The 22,008-nt window shown below is 40.5% G+C and overlaps 1 non-coding gene across 1 annotated transcript; it reads left to right on the top strand.

The window, feature by feature from the left end:
* The first annotated feature begins 13,148 nt into the window (after positions 1–13,148).
* On the top strand, positions 13,149–13,255 carry LOC114224554 (U6 spliceosomal RNA). The gene has a single exon (XR_003612396.1). It is a non-coding gene; the product is annotated as a U6 spliceosomal RNA (small nuclear RNA).
* Positions 13,256–22,008: the final 8,753 nt, after the last annotated feature.

The following is a 22,008-nucleotide window of genomic DNA, read 5'->3' as shown; positions in this document are numbered from 1 at the left end:
AGATTAATGGATGGATAACATTCATTTCAAATTTTAGTTTGAAGTATGATGAAGGTTCTCAGGCCTTTAAATGTAAGCCTTGTGCAGAGTGGCACCAACGACAAGAGCTAGCATACAGGCATCTTCCTTCTGGAGGCCCCACAATGCACAGCCTCTGGGGGTTCCATTCTGTCCCACCCTGTAAAGGTACCATAAACTCTGCCCCCAGTAGCACCCCTACCTCCAACTTTATATATGCCTCAAACAAGAGTCAGACAGGTTTGCTTTGTTTCTGCAGAGAACTTTATTTTGTGGGGTTGAAAATCCCCTTTTTCCTCCTGAGCAACATAATTGCATTGCAGGAAAGACTGTCCACATGTGCTTCTTAGTCTTGAAAAGTCTCCCCACCATGCCAACAGAAACGAGCTTGACTTTACTTATGTTACGAAATCTGACAATGGGAGCCATACCATTGGAGTCCCTGCTAGGAAACAAGATCAACAGCCCAATAGAAATCTAGGTAACAGAAATGAAAGCAGTTGGGGACTGGACAGATGGACAGACAATGGCTGGACCATACATGAAAATAGAAACTGAATCCACCTTGTGGAGCCATCAGTCCAGGAAGCCAAAACCACCATCTCCACAGCAACTGGCCCTACACAGCCAGGACTTAATCAATAACTGATAGCTTCCCTAATTTATGCCCCTGCATCCAACTTGGGACAGACTAGAAAAAGCCAAACGTGCGCCCCTAACCAGTCCCGTAGGACGCTGGCTGCTAGTTAGCCTGCTCCGGCTTCCCCAGGCCAACAGCCTGCCATCAGAGCACCCCTGACCTGAAGCCCTCCCTTGTTCACACTACAAACCTTTCCAGCTCCTCTGCCTGCCTTTGAGACTCTGCCAAACACAAAAAAACTGTGGCCAGCTCCTTTGCTCGAGCAAGCTCTGAGTAAATAGCCTTTACTTGTTCTCATTTGGGTAGTCCTTGTTTATTTCACACAGCTTATAGGAAAATGCCAAAGAGCAATAAATGTGTGGGGGTGGGGAGATTAAGTGTAACTAATTTTAAAAGAAATGCAAATATAAACAACCATGAAATGCTTTTTTCCCCTTGATTTGAGGGCAGTTTGAAAGCATTAAGCAAAAGGCAAAAATGTGCATATGCCCTTAAACCTACTCCTAATTCCAGTGATTCATTTTGCAGAAATTATCTCATCAATACACAAAGTTATGTTCAAAGATGTCCCGTGTTTAAATATTTGTACAAAATAAATGTCCGAAAAGGGACTGGATAGAGCTTGGGACATCCGTGAGACAACCCACTGAATAAAATGGGGATGGAGAGATGGCGGAATGAGAACAGCAAAGCAATGCGGGTGTGTGCCTGGGGTCATGTCTCTGGCTGTTTCACACGACACCGATAATGGTGCATCCCAGAAGTGGGTCTGGAGGACGGGAGAGGGGCTTTCACTTTCTATATTTCTCATTGTTCGTCGTTTTGTGATGATCATGTATTACCCTGGTAATGAAAAATAAATAAATAAAAAGAATCCGCTGGGAAATGCAGTGGTTCGCATGCAATGTGGTCCTGGGAACGTTATTCACTCGATCACCTATTTTCTCACTCCTCCACATATTGTGGCTGAGTTATGCAGAATAAGTCATGGGCATTGATTACAGCTTTGATTCCTGGAACAATAGCTGAGATAATGAGGAGCCCACTCCATTGACAATGCCCGGCTACACCTTGCCAGCAGCGAGACAAACGCTGGCGCAGGTGCTGGAACAATCACATCTCATTTATCTGCCATTGCCCAGGAAGGAGCCCAGCCAGCTACGCTGGTGAATTTTCCAAAATAATAGAAGCTTACCATCTGTTTAAAGTGCCAACTTCTTTTTTTTTAATTTACTTATTTTTTGATGGAAATCTTTTTTAAATAGATCCCACACTTATCTTCGCCTTGAGAGTACAGTGATCCTCATGTAACCAGTTCCTGATGCTTTGGGGCATAGTCCTGACTAGCCCTGAGCTGTGACATTTCAGTGCCCAATCTGAGAGAGACCTGAGTGGATGGGGACCCTTCCTTTACTTTGAATCTTTACCAATCCCTGTGATTTTGAATTCTTTTCTGATTTGAACATTTCTGCTGCTTCTCTCACTTTCAGCTGTCCTTTAAATATAAATATTTATATTTATATAATATATATTATTGGATATATATGTTGGATCCTGCTCTGTTTGGGGGACATACTAGCTATCATTTCTACCTCATTTCCTTTGATGCTCCTTCCCAAAGTAGAGCCAGAGTAAAGGTGTGGGTGAACATAGTCCTTGGGAGGTGATCTCAGGATGCAGAGTGAGGGTGTGTGGGAGGAAGGAGAAAATGGAAGGCAGCCAGCAAAAGGGGTGCTAATGAGCAGATTACCGTGTGGGTGACAGGAACATGCAATGGGGACCCTCTGAGACCCAGCAGGGACATACCTCATTACTGGGTTGCTGAGGAGTGTGAAAATTGGAGTATTTATTTACCATCTCCCCTGATTGAAGATTGCTGGAGAAATTGAGGGGAGTCACCTCTTTGGCACTTTGGGTCTGCATCATGGCTGCACCAGGCAAAGTCTTCAGGCAGAAAGACACAAGAACTGGCCAAGATGATAGAGCAGAGCTCCAAGAGTCAGCTACACTCTCACACAAGCCATGAGGACAGCAATACTACCCCATTTTACAGACTGGGGAAATGAAGCTCTGAGGTTAGACTATCTGTCCAGGGTCACACAGTTAGCCAGTGATGGAGCTAGGATCCTCACCTGGATTGAACTGGCCCCAGAATCTCCCTCTTTGCTGTCACAAATGGCTGCTGTGCATCCAGGGGCCTCTGGGGACCCTTCTAAGCTTTCACCTTATGAAAAATCGGCTGACCCAGATTATTAGGCCTGAGAAGGTATGACTCTGCCCTGTTTCCTGATGTATACTGGTGCCTAGAACAGTGCCTGGCATATGACATGCACTCATGAATGAATGAATGAATGAATGAAGCTAAACTCTGCAACGTCTTCAGGGGCCTAAGTGCAGGTATTGATGGGGCCCAGGAGCATTACAGTTCATTGCCTAGAAGTGTAGCTGCTTACTCCTAGGTGCATAGTTCCCATGTGTGTTCCCATTCATTCATTTATTCAACTATTTACTGAGTACCTCTCATAAACAAGGCACCATGCTAAATGCTAAATTTTCACTTGCGAGAAAAATACTCATGAGCCTACCTTCATGGAGTTCACTGTCTAAAGAAGGGGACAGGCATTAATCAAAAGAATCATATAGATTTTCTGGTAAGATCTAATTGGGAAAAGAGAGGGGAGCAAGATGGCAGAGGAGTTGGAGACCTGGATTTCATCTGGTCTCAGGAATTCAGCTGAATAGGGATCAAACCAGTCTGAACACCTACGAACTAAACAGGAGATCCAAGAAGAGAGTAACAACAACTCTCTGAACAGAGAAGCGACCACTTTCTGGAAGGTAGGACGTGTGGAGAAGTGAATCTGAGGCAATATTTGGGAGGATAGACGGTGGGGGAGGGGGCCTCCGCGGCTGCTTCTGGCAAGTGCTAGAGCCGCGGAGCACAAAATCGGAACTTTTAGAAGCCGGCTCCGTGGAGGGACGTCGCTCCAGTGGCTAAGCAGGGGGGTAGAACCCTTGCGGGACAGTGTGGTCTCAGGACCCTCGGGGTCACAGAAAAACCGGGGACGCCTGAGTGCAGCAGAGCTCCCAGGTATTGGAGCGGGGAAGCCGGCTGCAGAGACGGAGCCGAGGCGCAGGCTCTCGGCTCGGGGTTGCCATAAACTGTGATCTGCGGCCCAGTCGGGCCACTGCTCCTCCAGCAGGGACCCAACAAGTGGCAGAGCCGGGGAGACTCCCCTTCCTCCCCGGGGAAGAGCAGCATGGGAGCGCACCGCAGGGATCTGCTGGGTTTGGAGACTCCACACGGGGTCAGGTGCCAGAGATACAAATGCTCGGTCACAGGCCGGGTGAGCACGCAGTGTGGCCGGAGACCAGGGAGGCGGGAGTGACTGCTTTTCTCTGGGGGCGCACTGAGGAGTGGGCGATTAATGAGGTGCAATCAAAAATGGGGGCACTAACTGCTAGGATAAATGAGGCAGAAGAGAGAATCAGCAATATAGAAGACCAAATGATGTAAAATAAAGAGGCTGAGAAAAAGAGAGAGAAACAACTACAGGATCACGAGGGCAGAATTCGAGAGATAAGCGATATGATAAGATGAAACAACATTAGAATAATTGGGATCCCAGAAGAAGAAGAAAGAGAGAGAGGGGCAGAAGATATATTGGAGCAAATAATAGCAGAGAACTTCCCTAATGTGAGGAAGGAAACAGGCATCAAAATCCAGGAGGCACAAAGGACCCCTCTCAAAATCAATAAAAATAGGTCAACACCCCGACATCTAATAGCAAAACTTACGAGTCTCAGAGACAAAGAGAAAATCCTGAAAGCAGCTCAGGAGAAGAGATATGTAACCTACAATGGTAGAAATATTAGATTGGCAACAGACCTATCCACAGAGACCTGGCAGGCCAGAAAGGACTGGCATGATATCTTCAGAGCACTAAACGAGAAAAATATGCAGCCAAGAATACTATATCCAGCTAGGCTGTCATTGAAAATAGAAGGAGAGACAAAAAGCCTCCAGGACAAACAAAAACTAAAGGAATTTGCAAACACTAAACCAGCCCCCCAAGAAATATTGAAAGGAGTCCTCTAAGCAAAGAGAGAGCCTAAAAGCAGCATAGATCAGAAAGGAACACAGACAATATACAGTAACAGTCACCTTACAGGCAATACAATGGCAATAGTTCATATCTTCCAATAGTTACCTTGAATGTAAATGGGCTAAATGCCCCAATCAAAAGACAGAGGCTATCAGATTGGGTTAAAAAACAAGACCCATCAATATGCTCTCTGCAAGAGACTCATTTTAGACCCAAAGACACCCCCAGATTGAAAGTGAGGGGGTGGAAAACCATTTACCATGCTAATGGACACCAAAAGAAAGCTGGGGTGGCAATCCTTCTATCAGACAAATTACATTTTAAAACAAAGACTGTAATAAGAGATGAAGAAGGACACTATATCCTACTTAAAGGGTCTATCCAACAAGAAGATCTAACAATTGTAAATATCTATGCCTCTAACATGGGAGCAGCCGATTATATAAGGCAATTAATAACGAAAGCAAAGAAACACAATGACAACAAAACAGTAACAGTGGGGGACTTTAACACCCCCCTGACTGAAATGGACAGATCATCTAGGCAAAAGATCAACAAGGAAATAAAGACTTTAAATGACACACTGGACCAAATGGACTTCCCAGACATATTCAGAACACTCCATCCCAAAGCAACGGAATACACATTCTTCTCTAGTGCCCATGGAACATTCTCCAGAATAGATCACATCCTAGGCCACATATCAGGTCTCAACCGGTACCAAAAGATTGGGATTATTCCCTGCATATTTTCAGACCACAGTGCTTTGAAACTACAACTCAATCACAAGAGGAAAGTCGGAAAGAACTCAAATACATGGAGGCTAAAGAGCATCCTACTAAAGAATGAATGGGTCAACCAGGATATTAAAGAAGAATTTAAAAAAATTCATGGAAACCAATGAAAATGAAAACACAACTGTTCAAAATCTTTGGGATACAGCAAAGGCAGTCCTGAGAGGAAAGTATATAGCAATACCAGCCTTTCTCAAGAAACAAGAAAGGTCTCAAATACACAACCTAACCCTACATCTAAAGGAGCTGGAGAAAGAACAGCAAATAAAGCCTAAACCCAGCAGGAGAAGACAAATAATAAAGATCAGAGCAGAAATCAATGAAATAGAAAGCAAAAGAACAGTAGAACAGATCAACGAAACTAGGAGCTGGTTCTTTGAAAGAATTAACAAGATTGATAAACCCCTGGCCAGACTGATCAAAAAGAAAAGAGAAATGACCCAAATCAACAAAATCATGAATGAAAGAGGAGAGATCACAACCAACACCAAAGACATACAAACAATTATAAGAACATATTATGAGCAACTCTATGCCAGCAAATTAGATAACCTGGAAGAAATGGGTGCATTCCGAGAGATGTATCAGCTACCAAAATTGAACCAGGAAGAAATAGAACACCTGAACAGACCTAAAACCACTAAGGAAATTGAAGCAGTCATCAAAAATCTCCCAACAAACAAAAGCCCAGGGCCAGATGGCTTCCCAGGGGAATTCTATCAGATATTTAAAGAAGAATTAATACCTATTCTCCTGAAACTGTTCCAATAAATAGAAATGGAAGGAAAACTGCCAAACTCATTTTATGAGGCCACCATTACCTTGATCCCAAAACCAGACAAAGACCCCATCAAAAAGGAGAATTAGAGACCAATATCCTTGATGAACATGGATGCAAAAATTCTCACCAAAATACTAGCCAACAGGATCCAACAATACATTAAAAGGATTATTCATCAGGACCAAGTGGGATTTATCCCTGGGCTGCAAGGCTGGTTCAACATCCACAAATCAATCAACATGATACAATACATTAACAAAAGAAAGAACAAGAATCATATGATCCTCTCAATAGATGCAGAAAAAGCATTTGACAAAGTACAGCATTCTTTCTTGACAAAACTCTTCAGAGTATAGGGATAGAGGGTACTTACCTCAATATCAAAAAAGCCATCTATGAAAAATCTACAGCAAATAGCATTCTCAATGGGGAAAAGCTGAGAGCTTTTCCCCTAAGGTTAGGAAAGCGGCAGGGATGTCCACTATCAGCACTGCTATTCAACATAGTATTAGAAGTCCTAGCCACAGCAATCAGACGACAAAAAGAAATCAAAGGCATCCAAATCGGCAAGGAGGAAGTCAAACTCTCACTCTTTGCAGATGATAGGATACTGTATGTGGAAAACCCAAAAGACTCCACCCCAAAACTGCTAGAACTCATACAGGAATTCAGTAAAGTAGCAGGATATAAAATCAATGCACAGAAATCAGTGGCATTCCTATACACCAACAACAAGACAGAAGAGAGACAAATCAAGGAGTCAATCCCATTTACAATTGCATCCAAAACAATAAGATACCTAGGAATAAATTTAACCAAAGAGGCAAAGGATCTGTCCTCAGAAAACTATAAAATACTTTTTATAGTTTTCTATATACTATATATGGTATATAGAAATATAGTATAGTATAGTATATAGTTTTCTATATATAGAAAGAAATTGAAGAAGACACAAAGAAATGGAAAAACGTTCCATGCTCATGGATTGGAAGAAAAAACATTGTGAAGATGTCAATGCTACCTAGAGCAATCTACACATTCAATGCAATCCCCATCAAAATACCATCCACTCTTTTCAAAGAAATGGAACAAATCATCCTAAAATCTGTATGGAGCCAGAAGAGACCCCGAATAGCCAGAGGAATGTTGAAAAAGAAAAGCAAAGCTGGCGGCATCACAATTCTGGACTTCCAGCTCTATTAGAAAGCTGTCATCATCAAGACAGTATGGTACTGCCACAAAAACAGACACATAGATCAATGGAAGAGAATAGAGAGCCCAGAAATGGACCCTCAACTCTATGGGCAACTCATCTTTGACAAAGCAGGAAAGAATGTCCAATGGAAAAAAGACAGTCTCTTCCACAAATGATGTTGCGAAAACTGGACAGCCACATGCAGAAGAATGAAACTGGACCATTTCCTTACACCACACACAAAAATAGACTCCAAATGGTTGAAAGACCTAAACATGAGACAGGAGTCCATCCAAATCCTAAAGGAGAACACAGGCAGCAACCTCTTCGACCTCAGCCACAGCAACTTCTTCCTAGAAACATCGCCAAAGGCAAGGGAAGCAAGGGCACAAATGAACTATTGGAATTTCATCAAGATAAAAAGCTTTTGCACAGCAAAAGAAACAGTCCACAAAACCAAAAGACAACCGACAGAATGGGAGAATATATTTGCAAATGACATATCAGATAAAGGGCTAGTATCCAAAATCTATAAAGAACTTATGAAACTCAACACCCAAAGAACAAATGATCCAATCAAGAAATGGGCAGAAGACATGAACAGACATTTTTCCAAAGAAGACATCCAAATGGCCAACAGACACATGAAAAAGTGCTCAACATCACTCGGCATCAGGGAAATCCAAATCAAAACCTCAATAAGATACTACCTCACACCAGTCAGAATGGCTAAAATTAACAAGTCAGGAAAAGACAGATGTTGGCAGGGATGCGGAGAAAGGGGAACGCTCCTACACTGCTGGTGGGAATGCAAGCTGGTGCAACCCCTCTGGAAAACAGTATGGAGGTTCGTCAAACAGTTGAAAATAGAGCTACCATACGATCCAGCAATTGCACTACTGGGTATTTACCACAAAGATACAAATGTAGGGATCGGAAGGGGTACATGGCACCCCAATGTTTATAACAGCAATGTCCACAATAGCCGAACTGTGGAAAGAGTCAAGATGTCCATCGACAGATGAATGGATAAAGAACATGTCGTATATACAGAAAATGGAATATTATGCAGCCATCAAAAGGAATGAGATCTTGCCATTTGCAATGATGTGGATTGAACTGGAGGGTGTTATGCTAAGTGAAATAAGTCAATCAGAGAAAGACATGTATCATATGACCTCACTGATATGAGGAATTCTTAATCTCAGGAAACAAACTGAGGGTTGCTGGAGTGGTGGGGGGTGGGAGGGATTGGGTGGCTGGGAGGGTATGTGCTATGGTGAGCGCTGTGAATTGTACAAGACTGATGAATCACAGATCTGTACTTCTGAAACAAATAAATGCAATATATGTTAAGAAAAAAAAAGAAGAAGAAGATAGCAGGAGGGGAAGAATGAAGGGGAGTAAGTTGGAGGGGGAGATGAACCATTAGAGACGATGGACTCTGAAAAACCAACTGAGGGTTCTAGAGGGGAGGGGGTGGGGGGATGGGTTAGCCTGGTGATGGGTATTAAAGAGGGCACGTTCTGCGTGGAGCACTGGGTGTTATGCACAAACAATGAATCATGGAACACTACATCAAAAACTAATGATGTAATGTATGGTGATTAACATAACAAAAAAATTATTAAAAAAAGGACCTATCAACTAATCCTATAATGGGACTCCTATTTAGATGTTGATTCATAAAGAGATTATTTATTTATTTGACAGAGAGAGAGAGCATGAGCAGAGGGAGGAGCAGAGGGTGAAGCAGACTCCCCATCCAGCAGGGATCCAGATGTGGGGCTCGATCCCAGGACCCTGGGATCATGATCTGAGTTGAAGACTTAACCAACTGAACCACTCAGGCATCCCTAGATGCTGATTCAAACAAACTCTAAAACTTATGTAAGACAGCTAAACATTTGGAACTGACTGGATCTTTGTTGTTGAATAATTATTGTTCTTATTTTCAATGTGATAGTATGGCAGTTATGTTTAGAAAAACGAGCCTTTATTATTAACAAATACATACTAAAATTTTTACAGATGAAACGATAGGCTGTCTCGGATTGGCTTCAAAAGGGAAGAAGTGGACAGGAGCTGCAGATAAAATCATACTGCCCATGAGTTGACAAAATGCTGAAACTGATAATGATGGGAGTTTATGATACTGTGTTGTCTACTTTTGTATGTTTGCAATTTGTCACAATAAAAAGTTTATAGAAAAGATCATGCAAATATTTTGTTACAAATGGAGACATATGTTATGAGGACCAAGAACGGGGGACCATGAGGAACTGGAACAGGTGAGCCGGATTAACAGGGAGCCCAAGGGAGGTTTCCCTGGCAGGAAAGGATGTTTGCTTTTCTGTATTGATTCTATTTACTTAAAAATACTATGTTTGAAAAAACAAGAGTCAAGGGCCAGATGGCTTCCCAGGGGAATTCTACCGAACATTTAAAGAAGAAATAATACCTGTTCTTCTGAAGCTGTTTCAAATAATAGAAACAGAAGGAAAACTTCCAAATTCATTTTATGAGGCCAGCATTACCCTGATCCCAAAACCAAAGACCCCATCAAAAAGGAGGATTACAGACCAATATCCCTGATGAACATGGACGCCAAAATATTCAACAAGATACTAATCAATAGGATCCAACAGTACATTAAAAGGATTATCCATCACGACCAGGTGGGATTTATTCCTGGGATGCAAGGGTGGTTCAACATTCGCATATAAATCATTGTGATAGAGCACATTAATAAAAGACAAGAACCATATGAGCCTCTCAATTGATCCAGAAAAAGCATTTGATAAAATACAGCATCCTTTCCTGATTAAAACTCTTCAGAGTGTAGGGATAGAGGGAACATTCCTCAATCTCATAAAATCCATCTATGAAAAGCCCACAGTGAATATCATTCTCAATCAGGAAAAGCTGAGAACATGTCCCTTAAGATCAGGAACATGACAGGGATGCCCACACTCGCCACTACTGTTCAACATAGTACTAGAAATCCTAGCATCAGCAATCAGACAACAAAAAGAAATAAAAGGTATTCAAATTGGCAAAGAAGTCAACTCTCTGTCTTCCCAGATAACATGATACTTCATGTGGAAAACCCAAAAGACTCCACCCCCAAATTACTAGAACTCATACAGCAAATCAATAATGTGGCAGGATACAAAATGCACAGAAATCAGTTGCTTTTCTATACACTAACAATGTAACTGAAGAAAGAGAAATTAGGGAATCAATTCCATTTACAATAGCACCAAAAACCATAGATACCTCAGAATAAACCCTAACCAAAGAGATAATGGATCTATACTCTAGAAACAACAGAACACTTACAAAAGAAATTGAGGAAGACACAAAAAGATGGAAAAACATTCCGGACTCATGGACTGGAAGAATAAACATTGTTAAAATGGCTATGCTGGGGTGCCTGGGTGGCTCAGTCATTCAACACCTGCCTTCGGCTCAGGTCATGATCCCAGAATCCTGGGATAGAGCCCCGCATCAGACTCCCTGCTCCGTGGGAAACCTGCTTCTCCTTCTCCCACTCCCCCTGCTTGTGTTCCCTCTCTCGCTGTGTCTCTCTGTCAAATAAATAAATAAAATCTTTAAAATAAATAAATAAATAAATAAATAATAAAATGGCTATGCTTCTCAGAGAAATCTACACTTTCAACGCCATCCTTACTTAAAATACCATTGGCATTTTTCAAAGAGCTGGAACAAACAATCCTAAAACTTGTATGGAACCAGAAAAGACCCCAAATTGCCAAGGGAATGTTGAAAAAAAAAACAAAGCTGGGGGCATGATGTTGACTGATTTCATGCTATATTACAAAGCTGTGATCACCAAGACAGCATGGTATTAGCACAAAAACAGAGACATAGATCAATGGAACAGAATAGAGTTTCCAGAAATGGACCCTCAACTCTATGGTCAACCAATCTTCAACAAATCAGGAAAAAATATCCAATGGAAAAAAGACAGTGTCTTCAATAAAAGGTGCTGGGAAAATTGGACAGCTACATACAGAAGAATGAAACTCTACCATTCTCTTACACCATACACAAAGATAAACTTAAAATGGATGAAAGACTTCAAAGTAAAACAGTAATCCATCAAAATCCCAGAGGAGAACATAGGCAGTAACCTCTTCAACATCAGCCACAGCAACTTCTTTCATGACACATCTCCAAAGGCAAGGGAAACAAAAGCAAAAATGAACTTTTGGGACTTCATCAAGATAAAAAGCTTCTGTACAGCAAAGGAAACGGTCAACAAAACTAAGAGGAAACCCATGGAATGGGAGAAGATATTTACAAATGACATTACAGATAAAGGGCTGGTATCCAGGATCTATAAAGAACTTCTCAGACAACACCCAAAAACAAATAATCAAGTCAAAAAATGGGCAGAAGACATGAAAGACACTTCTCCAAAGAAGACATACAAATGGCTAACAGACACATGAAAAAATGTTCAACGTCATTAGCCATCAGGAAAATTCAAATCAAAACCACATTGAGATACCACCTTACACCAGTTAGAATGGCAAAAATTAACAAGGCAGGAAACAACAAATGTTGGACAGGTTGTGGAGAAAGGGGAACTCTCTTACACTGTTGGTGGGAATGCAGGCTATTACAACCACTTTGGAAAACAGTATGGAGGTTCCTCAAAAAGTTAAAAATAGAGCTACCCTATGACCCAGCAATTGCACTACTGGGTATTTACACCAAAGATACAGATGTAGTGAAAAGAAGGGGCACATGCACTCAAATATTCATAGCAGCAATGTCCACAATAACCAAACTGTGGAAGGAGCTGAGATGTCCTTCAACAGACAAATGGATAAAAAAGATGTGGTACATATATACAATGGAATATTACTCAGCCCTCAGAAAGGATGAGTACCCACCATTTGCATCAACGTGGATAGAACTGGAGGGGATTATGCTAAGTGAAATAAGTCAAGCAGAGAAAGACAAGTGTCATATGGTCTCACTCATACGTGGAACATAAGGGACAGCATGGAGGACATTAGGGGAAGGAAGGGAAAATTGAAGGGGGGGGAAATCAGAGGGGGATACGAACCATGAGAGACTATGGACCCCGGGAAACAATCTGAGGGTTTCAGATGGGAGGGGAGTGGGGGTTGGGGTAGCCGGGTGATGGGTATTAAGGAGGGCAAGCATTGTAATGAGCACTGGGTGTTATATGCAAATAGTGAATCATTGAACACTACATCAAAAACTAATGATGTACTGTGTGACGACTAACATAACATAATAAAAAATACTGTGTTTGGAAATATATTATGAAAGCCATTTTCCTTTCCTTTCTTTCTTTCTTTCTTCTTTCTTTCTTTCTTTCTTTCTTTCTTTTTCTTTCTTTTTTTTTTTTTTTTGGTAGAGAAACTCTTCAAAGTATATAATACTAAGCAGGTATATTTTTCTTCTTACCTCTATATTTGTTAAAGTGCCTGTTTTCTTTCCTAACTTGAAATTTGTTGGTTTGAGTGAGAAACAGAAGTAGTTCCAAGGACATCATTATCCTAATAAAACCTCAGTGTCTGAATACCCATTCCACCATTAAACAACTACTGAAGTGCTTGCCTCAGCAGCACACATACTAAAATTGGAACGACACAGAGAAGACTAGCATAGTCTTTGTGTAAGGATGACATGCAAATTTGGGAAGCATCCCATATTTTGTGCCTGTGTGAGAAGATAGATGTTGTCTGCACCTCTTGTGGTAACCATTACAAATATGTGTAAATCAAACCATCATGCTGTACGCCTTCAACTTACACAGTGAAACTGGAAAAAGAGCAATTACTGAGATACCCTGTGGAAAGAGGGCTAACGGTTTTTTTTTTTTTTTTAAGATTGTATTTATTTATGAGAGAGAGAGAGGGAGGAGCAGAGGGAGAAGGACAAGCAGACTCTGTACTGAGTGAGGAGCCCAATATGGGGCTCGATCCCAGGACCCAGAGATCATGACCTGAGCCCAAACCAAGAGTCAGTGCTTAACTGACTGAGCCACCCAGGTGTCCCAAGAGGGCTAAGGGCATTTTAAATTAAGGCCATACATTCTTTGAAGCTCCTCCCATCTAGAGATGTAAACCATGTCCCCTCCCCTTGTGTCTGGGCCAGCTTGTGACTGCTTCAACCCAAAGAATGCAGTGAGAATGTCAAGGTATGACCTCTGAAGCCAGAGAAGCCTGGGAATCTTCACCTGTTTCTCTTGGGACATTCACTGTGGGAGCCTTAGTTGACATATAAGGAGTCTGATCAACCCGAGGCTTCTGTGCTAGGAGGAAGCCCTAGCTGTGTGGGTGCTCTTATTGGCAGACCCAGCTTATGTTCCAGCCTAGCTAGCATCAACTACCAAACCTGTGAGTAAAGAGGTTTCTAAATGACTCCAGCCCCCAACTAAGTCACCCTCAGCCATTAAGTCTTCATAGCTTCATTCCCCTCATATTGTGGAGCAGAGACAAACCATAGCCACTATGCCTTATTTGAGCAAAATAAAATTGTTATTTTGTCCCACTAAGTTTGGGGATTGTTTGTTTTTTTTTCTTTAAATTTTTTTATTGTTATGTTGACCACCATACATTACATCATTAGTTTTTGATGTAGTGTTCCATGATTCATTGTTTGTGCATAACACCCAGTGCTCCATGCAGAACGTGCCCTCTTTAATACCCATCACCAGGTTAACCCATCCCCCCACCCCCTCCCCTCTAGAACCCTCAGTTTGTTTTTCAGAGTCCATCATCTCTCATGGTTCGTCTCACCCTCTAATTTACTCTCCTTCGTTCTTCCCCTCCTGCTATCTTCTTCTTCTTTTTTTTTTCTTAACATATATTGCATTATTTGTTTCAGAGGTACAGATCTGTGATTCAACAGTCTTACACAATTCACAGCGCTCACCATAGCACATACCCTCCCCAGGGGATTGTTTCTTATACAGTGGTAGCAACTGGAACAGAGGGCTAGCCAGAGAATTGGTAAGCAGCTATTCTTAGAAGGCATTTAATAAGGTACTTTGGTGCTCACAACATCTGTGGAAAAGCTGGAAATAAAGAAGTCAGGGGCCACTGCTGAACCACACCACTGCAGCAGCAGGTCACGATACTGTGTTTGCTCTTGCCCTCACAAGTGCCACCAGCACAGTCCCCCTCACAACACATCACTGCAAACATGGAGGTCACAGCTGCCCACCAGCCACCATCTCTGCAGAAAGGTGGCCTCCACATCCCTTCCACCATCCAAATTTTGCATGAATAAATATAAGATCTAGAAGAATCTAGAACCCTAGCTGCAAGGGAGCCTGGAAAGGCTAGGGAGTCTAGTGTTTTAGATTTTCTGCTTCCACAGTATAGTGGGAGGTGGGACATAGAATTAGATATAAGTCAAAAACCTTAGCCCTGGGGAGTTCTTTCTCCTCTTGGAGGTGGAAGGAGAACCAAGATGAATTCAGGTTTTCCATTTTGATATTTACAGTTGTAAACTATTTGTTCTAAATGCCCTTTATCAAATTTTTCATTTTACAGAAGAGGCAGGACAAGGCAAGGCATGGGGCATAAATGATCTGCATTGTGAAAACACATAAACAGAACCAGGACCATGTGAAATGGTGGATGCTGGAAAGGAGACCTGTGTCCCCCGCTGAGAGGAGGAGGCAGCATTGGAGAGGGGCAGAGTAGGCCTGGCCTCCATCTCCACCATCACACCTGGGAGGTCAGCCACCTTACTGTATTGGGCAATCCCAGGGTCTGGGGAATAGTAGCCCACCTTAAGGAGTGGACAGAACTAGAGATAATCAGCACTTGGTATTTCCTTACATCTTGGTTGTCATGCCTTCTCCCCAAATCTCAATTCCCTTACCAATAAAATGAGGGATAATAGCTTATACACTCTTATTATATTATAGGAAATCATATGTGAAACTACATAACAGATCACCCTCTGTCCTTTCTGATAGGTGCCCTTTCCTGAGGCAGTAAATGGTTGAGATTTCAAAATCTGGGTTGCAAATGAGATGTCTGACATAAAGAGTTTCTCTTGTAATCATGTATTTCTCTGCTTCTTGGACACAAATAGTAGCATTGCAATGTCTTTTCTCTTTTCAATCCTGCCCATGCTTTTTCCTCCAGAAATACCAACATGAGCTTGCAGAATCTCTCCTTTGAAGAAAGTATCATGGAGTTGGATACACATAAGTGAATCAGTAACTTTCAATTTGCCTCTCCAGTAGTGTATCTGAGGACCCAGATAATTTTCTCCAAAGCTTCTCTAACCTCTCAGCAGCTGGCGTTTGTTATAACCTCACTACACACCTGGATGGGTCTGCTTGAGACTCTTCTATCTTCAACTACCTAATGAGCCACTGTGATCAAGAGAGCACCTTCAGCTGGCCTTATAACTCACCATGGTGGTAAGCAATATTTAGTCTAGTTGTTCTCATCATCACCTTGCAACAAGTTCTTACAAAAACATAAGGATTCTTAAGTGGCTGTTGACTTGAATGTGATAATAATATGGCTTTTGGTGAGACCATATCAGTACCCCTGATGTTGGGCTAAAAGTTGATAAAGATGTTCTTTCTGTGCAGCAGTTTTCTTGCATAAAATGGGCATACCTTTTGTTTCTGCTTTATGAAAACCACCTGGCACTCTCTGATTAGAGCTCTCCTGGCAAAAATCTTCATGGCTTCATGAGGCAGTCAAAACTCGATCTTGGTTCTCTGAATTCTCTCCAAAGTTCAAGATGTCTCCCCAACTCAGTCCCATACTAGAATATGTGTAACACTTTCAAAGTTGTATCTGTGCAAAAGGGTAATCATAGCCTCCCTTTTCCTACCATAGATAGCATCACTGTCTTCAGTGACTCTGAGTAAAGCCAATTATCCTACTGTTTTGGCTTGAGTTCCTCCAACAGCTGACACTGAAACAAGAATTTTGGAACAAGTAATTTATTTGGGAAGCAATTCCAGGAAATATTGTGAGGAAAAAAGGAAGTGAGGGAAGAAAAAGAACCAACACAGAGTGTTAAAGAGTAGAATAATGCTATGAATAACTAGGGTTTAATCCTGCTTGAATCTCTAGGACTCTCAAACACACACTTCAGGGTTATCCTCCTGAGCAAGCCAGGGCATTTATTCATCAACCTTAATCTATCATTGCTTGAGGGCTGCTCCTGGGAGGATTAATTCTCCAACAGTTCCAGCATGACCATCTTGTAGGCCAAGAATGTCCTATAACCAGATGAAGGCCTCAGGAAGAGAGAGATGCAGGTGTTTAAGGTAGAAAGCCATTAGCCTATATAAGAAGAGTTTACTCAAGCTAAAGGTGATTTCTATTGTGGGCCAATCGGATATGAAGGAGCATCAATATCACCTGCTACACAAACCAACAGCTTGTGTAAGACAAACCATTAACTTTGCCTATCATATGATATTTCTGAATACTGAATGATTTGTTTATGAAGGATTTGATAAGTGAATGAGTAGTCTTGCACCCTGGAAATAGCAGCAGATAAACTCAAAACAGAAAATCTAGAAAAACTAGGCATAATGCAAAGTCAAGAGGAGTTAGAAAGTAGTTAGAGAGCTGGGAGACCACATAAATCAAAGACCAAAGTAAAGGATAAGACACAAAGGCAGGTAGAAGTGAAGAGGTAACCAGCACCCAAAGTTTAGCACAATATTGGTGCAGAACCATGCAGGCAGATGAGAAGAAATGGCTTAACTTTTTAATTTATTAAACGGTGTCTCCTTCTTCTGAACATTCTTGAAAAATGATGGTTTTGTATGCTTATTTCAAGGGCAGTTGATTCTCTTGGTCTTCAGGGGCCCTGCAAAGAGATGACCCAGGCAGAATAAAAGAAAGGGCCTGAAAGAGGACAGAAATGTGGGAAGAGAGTACCAGCCTAGTCCTGAGGGGAGTGACCTGAGGGTTGCATTCCCAGTAACAAGTTTTCAGAATATGCATGAGAGAATGGGAGTCACTGGCACATGGACAGAAATAAACTATGAAGTCTGTGCTGGAAATGCAAGACTGCTTGTCTTCCTTTTCCTTGTCACTACCTCCCAACACAACTCCTGCATAAGACAAGAGGCCAGGTGGCCATGTTTATATGTTGTCTTTCGCTCCAAACAAAAATAGATGACTAGTACAGAGTGAATCATTCCATTGCCTGAGATGTTTCAATCAGATTTTCTCTCACAACAATTTGAACTAAGAGACACAGAGAATCCAGTTAGGGAATGACTAGCACAAGAAATATAGTCATTTAGTTCTGCTGGCAGTAACAGGGCACATACAACAGAGGAGTGGGCAGATGTATAAAGAGAAGTAGAGGCAAGAATGGTGCAGTGGGAAGTGGCATAATAAGTATCTCTGAAAGTTCAACCCTCCATAAACACAATGAATCAAATGGCAAAAATGGCTGGAACCAACTTTTTTGGAACTCTGAAAATTAACCAAAAGGCTTCTAGCATCCTTGGGAACATATACAAATATGGCTGAATCTTGGTAAGAACAAAAACCTGTGGCATTTTTGACCCCCAATAACCTGCTCCCCAGCTCAGTGGTAGCCGTAAAAAATAACAGTCTGTATTCTTAGTTCCAGAGAGAGTAGAATGAACCTCAATTCCAAATAATCATGGTTTTTTGTCATGGTGGTTCAATGGAAGACCACAAGCAAATAGCTTGTTTTTATTTGGCCTCACTTAAGGAATTTCTAGGAATCTAGAAGGCTACTTGTCTGCCTAGGGCTGGGTGTAGCTGTGAGAATACTCAGCAAAGACCTGAGAAGTCTCTAAGCTCTCATCTCTGACTACCTGGAGGCTCTACACAAGCAGAAAATGAAGGCTAAAGCAGAGTTGTAAACTGCCTGGCTGTGTGATGAACTCATGTAGCAAGATACACATAGGCCCAGGGCAAAAACTGGAGGCTTATAGCCTCCAGACATTTGAGAAAATTTCTGTCCAATCATTAGTCTACCATAAGCTCACTGAGTAGACTTCAGTAGCTACACATGACAAAGATAGAGACGTTATAGAATTCATTCAGAAAATTCATTAAATAAACAATAATTTCAACAATGAGCAACAACAACAAATCCTGAGGAGAGGGGAGAATCTAGTTTCCAGAATTTCGACATTATATTACTTGAAATGTACAGTTTTCAATAAATTTTATAAGGCATGCAAATAAACAAAGTATGACCCATACATAAAGGGGGGGGAAGCAATTCATAGAAACTGTCCCAGAGGAAGCACAGACATAGGATTTATTAGACAAAGACATATTAGATATTTTAAATATGTCCAAAGAGCTAAAGGAAAGTATGAAAATGATGTCTCAACAGAGAATATCAATAAAGATGTAGAAATTATAAAAGGAATCAAACAGAAGTTCTAGAGTTAAAAAGTGTGATAATTAAAATGGAAAATTAGCTAGAAGGATTCAACCACAGATTTCAGGAGACAGTAAAAGAATCAGTGAACTTGAAGATAGGTCAATCAAGATTATCCAGTCTGGGAAGCAAAAGAAAAAAGAAAAATGAAAAGAGCCTCAGAGACCTGTGGGACACCATCAAGATACCAATATACACATAATAAATGTCCCAGAAAGAGAGGAGAGAGAAAAAGCGGTCAAAGTTGATATTTGAAGAAATAATATCTGAAAATTACCCAAATTTGATTTTAAAAACTTTAATCCACACATCCAAGGATCTCAATGAATTCCAAACAAGATAAGCTTAGATTCATACCTTGACACATCAAAATCAAAGTACCAAAAGCCAAAGGCAAAGATAAAAATCTTAAATCTAGTAAGAGAGAACTCATCATGTACAAAGGATCTTTAATAAAATTATCAGCTGATTTCTCATCAGAAAACATGAAGACCAAATGGCTATGGGATGACATATTCAAAGTGCTGAAATGGAAGCAGCCCAAATGTCCATTGATAGATGAATGGATAAAGAAGATGTGGTACATATGTATCTATATACATATACATACATGTATATACACATACACACAATGGAATATTACTCAGCCATTGAAAAGAATGAAATCTTGCCATTTGCAACAACATGGATGGACCTAGAGGGTGTAAGGCTAAGTGAAATAAATCAGTCAGAGAAAGACAAACACCACATGATTTTAGTCAGGTGTGAAATTTAAGAAACAAAGCAAACAGGGACGCCTGGGTGGCTCAGTCTTTAACCGTCTGCCTTTAGCTCAGGTCATGATCTGGGGTTCTGGGATTGAGCCCCACATTGGGCTCCCTGCTCCATAGGAAGCCTGCTTCTCCCTCTCCCACTCCCCCTGCTTGTGTTCCCTCTCTCGCTGTGTCTCTCTCTGTCAAATAAATAAATAAATAAAATCTTTTAAAAAATGAAAAAGAAAAAGAAACAAAGCAAACAAACAACAAAAATACCAGACTCTTAAATACAAAGAACAAACTGGTGGTTGCTAGAGGGGAGGTGGTTGGGGGGAATGGGTGAAATAGATAAATGGAAATGAGAGTGCTTATCTTGGTGAGCACCAACATATAGAAGTGTTGAATCATTATATTGTACACCTGAAAGTAATCTAGCACTGTATGTTAACTATACTTGAATAAAAAAAAAATGGCGTAAAAAAATCCATGAAGTGCTGAAATAAAAAAAAAAATGCCCATGGAGAAATCTATGTCTGACAAAATTATCCTTCAAAAATGAAAAAGCTATTAAGACATTCCTGGATAAACAAAACTGAGAGTTCATTGCTAACAGACCTGCCTATAAGAGATTCTAAAGGCAGGCTTTCAGACTAGAAATGAAAGAAAGGACAAATCCACATGAAGAAAATAAAGAGCACCAGCAAAGGTAATTACATAGGTAAATATAAGACTGTATAAATGTATTTTTGGTTTGTAACTCCTTTTCTCCTATTTGACTTAAAAGACAACTGTATAACACAATAAGGATAAAAGTAAGTTGCTGGGCAATGTGTGAAAATGTGATTTGTGACAATAACACATAAAAAGAGAGGAGAGATGGAACTTTATAGGAGCAAAGTTTTTATATATTATTGAAATTAAGTTGCTATTAATCCAAACTAGATTGATATAAATTAAGATGTTAATGGCAATTCCTAGGAAATTAATAAGAAAATAAGGCAGAAGTAAAGTAAAAGAAACAACAAGGGAATAAAAATGTACACTAGAAAATATCTATTAAACACAAAAGAATGCAGTAATAGAGTAATTGAGGAACAACAAAAAAACCCACATAAGATATGGAAAACAAATAGCAACTTGGCTGATATAAATCCTCCCCTATCAACAATTACATTAAATGAAAATGGATTAATTTCTCCCATTAAAAATCAGAGGTTAAGGGAATGAATGAATTAAAAAAAAAAACATGATTCAAGTATATAATGCTATCCACAATAGACACACTTTAGATTCGAAGACACACTTGAAAAACTACAACAAACAGTACAGAAAGTCAGCAAAGAAGTAAGATACAAAATTAATACATAGAAACCAACACCTTTCATAAATACAAATAACAACCAAATCAACGACATAACAGAAGGCCCTGCTTATAAAAACATTAGTACAGGGGAAGCACTTATATAAGAAATGTGCACGGCCTCTATGAAGAAAACTAAAATATCACTGGAGGGTAAAGAGAAAACTGAATAAATGGAAAGCCCATTGGACAAGAGATGCCAATATTATAAAGATGTCATTTCTGTTCAAATTAATTTAGAAACTGAACACAAAGCAAATAAAAATTTTAAGATTTTTTAAAAACGGGATTGTCCAGTTCATTTTTAAGTTAATAGGGGAAAAAAGACTTATTAAATAGTGAGAAACAATCTTAAAAAGTGTTATATTCGTGGGAGATTAGAGCATACGGTGTTTGATATTTTATGAAGCTTTAACAATTAAAATAGTGTGATACTGGCACATGTACCCATTGAACACAAAAAAAGAGCCAGTAATAGACCCCCAAATATAAAAGAAAGTAGTATATGATTGGGGAGGCATTTCAAATCAGTGGGGAGTAAGTGAACTCTTCAATAGTTGGGACAACTTACTAGTCACTCTTTCTAGTGCTCCTATAAAGTTCCATCTCTCCTCTCTTTATGTGTTATTGTCACAAATCACATTTTCACACATTGCCCAGCAACTTACTTTTATCCTTATTGTGTTATACAGTGTTTTTCAGTAGCCATCTGAAAATAAATAAAGCTTGATCCATCCTACCTTAATGAAACAGAGTTAATTCAAAATGAGTCAAAGATTTAAATGTTTAAAAATAAATTTTGACTTGAAATACTAAAAAACAAAACAAAACAAACACACATGCGCACACACACACACGCACACACAAGAGGAGGGGCACCTGGGTGACTCCAACTCTTGATCTCAGCTCAGGTCTTAGTCTCAGGG

The sequence above is a fragment of the Eumetopias jubatus genome, unplaced genomic scaffold (genome assembly GCF_037043125.1).
Source record: "Eumetopias jubatus isolate StellerSeaLion01/CBP00866 unplaced genomic scaffold, mEumJub1_p1.0 scaffold_9, whole genome shotgun sequence".
NCBI lineage: Eukaryota > Metazoa > Chordata > Mammalia > Carnivora > Otariidae > Eumetopias > Eumetopias jubatus.
This window is presented reverse-complemented; position numbering and strand designations above follow the sequence as displayed.